This window comes from Triticum dicoccoides, chromosome 4B, assembly GCF_002162155.2.
Source record: "Triticum dicoccoides isolate Atlit2015 ecotype Zavitan chromosome 4B, WEW_v2.0, whole genome shotgun sequence".
Lineage (NCBI taxonomy): Eukaryota > Viridiplantae > Streptophyta > Magnoliopsida > Poales > Poaceae > Triticum > Triticum dicoccoides.
The window spans coordinates 70014978-70018088 of record NC_041387.1 but is presented as its reverse complement, the minus strand read 5'-3'; positions in this window follow the sequence as shown (position 1 = coordinate 70018088).

Here is a 3111-nt window from a genome sequence, read left to right as displayed (position 1 = left end):
AGCCGAAATATGGCGCATCGCCGGGACCGGATATCTATCCGGAACCCCGAAGAAGGCGTCCGAAGACTGGCCTTCGGAGTGGTTCTATATGGAAGACACCCCGCTGCCAGATCCAGTTCGGATCAGCCTCCCGGAGTTTAGCAATGCTCCTCTGAAGAAACGCCTGAGTTAGCGCCCGCGGAGCCCTCAACGGGAAGATGATCGGAGCGTCCAATATCTGATGGGCCGGATGAGGTTACTGGCCCATTCCGGATTGACCATGATTGGAGTCATGGCCACATGCATTATGCGAGGGGTGCAGCCGCTCCAATATAGGGGCCACCCCATGTGGGATTTCAACGGGGAGAATGACGCCACCCGTCATGGCCGCAAGGGGCCGGGATCGGGCGCCGATCTGGTGAAGATCCTGTCCGGCTTGTACAAGGGGGAGAAGGAGGACTTCCTCCGCATGAGTCCATTGAATGGATTCTCCATGAATAACCCTCGGAGCTGGGTAAGCGGACGTTTATATATCCGATCCGTGCTTTCAAAGATAAGTGTCTTACTTTATGATTTCGACGCAGGAACTGCGCCGGGATGTGGAGGGCATAGAAAGCCCGACTCCACAACCCGAGGATCTGGGAAGATCCCTTGATCCGGCCTCCGGGGAGGATCCGGACATAATGGTGGAACTGATTGACGGGGTGTTCCACCAACTCAGCATAGACAATGCTCTAGTCGCCATTACGGCTGACTACCCCAGTTTATCTCCGGCTTCCCAGGTGAGTACGACCGAAGTCCTGAGACCATTACTTTTTTAATGCTTATTTCTGACCACCTGTACCAACGGTGCTTCGCAGGAGGTGCCTTTACAGCGGGAAGCCGAGCCCGCGGCGACTGACCAACCAGGGTCAGTGCGGCCCAGCAGGCGGAAGAGGAGTGCGGCGCAAATTGAAACGTTGCCGCAAAGGTATGGCGCACCATTATCTTTAAGGGAAAGACTCCTGGGAGGTATATTAATGCTCATGATTCTTCCAGGAGAAAGAGCGCTCGCCGTACTGTTCCCGGAGAGGTTGCCAACCAGGCCTCCGCCAGCCAGGTTCCAACACCTAGTCCGGAGGGGGAGGCGAGCGCAAGGCGCGAGCCGGATGCTCCTCCAATGGAGGATGCCGACAGGTTGTCCGCCACCAGGTCTGAGGTGGAGACCGCCATGAATCACAGGCGCCGTCGGACAATTCTTCGTGATGCGTATTTCTTCCCAGAGGCGTTGAATGCCTTTAATGCGGGAGACGCGCACCTCCGTGCTGCTCAAGATGGTTTCACCAGAGCCACGGAGCAGTATGTGAAAGACATACAGGTGAGGAATTTTAATAGTTATATATGCCAGTAGCCCCCGAGACTTAAAATAGTTAAACTAACTGATTTAAGGATCATTTGTTATGCAGGATCTTACGGAGAAGAATACCCACCTGTCCCAGGAGCTTCAAGAATGCAAGGCCCAACTTGAGGCCGCACTAGCCGCCGCCAGGGGGGCCACAGAGACCCCCTCTGGTAATACATATTTCGAAAAGATAAGTAGTTTATGAAGTGCGGCGTGTGTGTTTAGTCTGGCAATAATATTGCAGAGGGTGTCGGACTAGATCCGGACAAGCAACATCTGTTGTGCCAGCTGAAGGCCGGTGAGAAGGTGCTTATGAGGGCGCAGCAGGAGAGGAACAAAATCCAAGATGGCAACACCCAGCTGGGCGAAGAACTAAAAGATGTTCGGGTCCAGCTGTCTAACTCCGTAAAGGAGAATCGGCGGCTTCGTCGCGGCATTTACAGTAAGTGCTTGAGCAAACTCTTTTGAAAAGAAGAGTTCAGCGAGGAAGTCGATTGACAGAAATGTGTCTGCAGGTGTGCTCACGGGTTGTCCGGCGGAGGAAATGCCTGGTTCCACGGGTGACCTTCTTCTCGAGCTGCTGCAACTGCACGAACATGTCCGGCAGGCGATGAGCGGCATCGTTCAGGCCTTATGGCCTTCCGTCTCCCTACCCGAGGGTCTTGGAGGGCTTGCTGAGAAGCTTCAGGGAGTACGGCAGCGCTTCCGTCTGTGGAAGATATCGGCCTGCCGTCAAGGCGCCAGGGAGGCCTGGGCCATGGTGAAGACGCAGTACATGAAGGCTGATCCAAACCACATGGCCGAGGTCGGACCTGTGGGGCCCGATGGGAAGGAGATCCCTGTGAGCCTGATGTACGGCCAAGTAGAGTTGGCCGCGAAATATTCCCAACGGGGCTGTAAACTAGACAGCCTGTTAGATGGGATTGAAGAGGAGTACAATCAGTCAGTTTGACGATGTAATTGAAAATGACATGTAAAATGCCTTCTAGCCGGATTGTAGATCGTTTGTCTTTGCGGACCTTTTCGCTTCAACCTCGGGACCCAACAGTCCGGAGTGTGTCCGAATACCCTCACGGTTATACAAAAACCGGGGTATGCATGGAGACCAGGCGTAGGGGTCATAAGTGCTTTATCAGACAAATGCCCAACTAGCTATGTTATATTACATGGTTAGTAAGAAACATCTTCCAGGGAGAATAGTTCCGTTAGGGGTTCCTTTCCCTGGGAGGCATGCCCTAAAGTGCATGTCCGGACTGCGAAAAGAGCAGAAAAAGCATCTGGGGGTAGATAAATAAATAAGTAATAAATCATCTTTCAAGTCACCGACCGAATATTCCCTTAAGAATGCTAGCCTTCGGCTTCACCCAGTCTGAGGTACACATCCGGCTGACCCGGCAGTAACAATCACAGAGGTGCTCCCTTTACATCCTAGCCGAACAATCGGGAACGTAGGGGTAAGCACAGGAGCCAGGCAACCCAGCTTGGCCAAAACTTAAGTCATATCGATGCATATAAGGGTGAGTAAAAGGTACATGCGGAAGTATGACACATGTGTTGGGCATGAAGCCCGTATAAATAAGCTTCTGTTAAAGAAGCCCCCAGGTATAACGAGTGCGGGTAGCACATCAAGTGTGTGCGAACAATGCGCAGATCAGCCCTCAAAGGCTTTTACTGAAAGAGGGAGGAAAAAGGAGGGAAACCAAAGACAGCGAAACAAATATGAAAGGTGGACGGAGGAAGGAGACGAACTC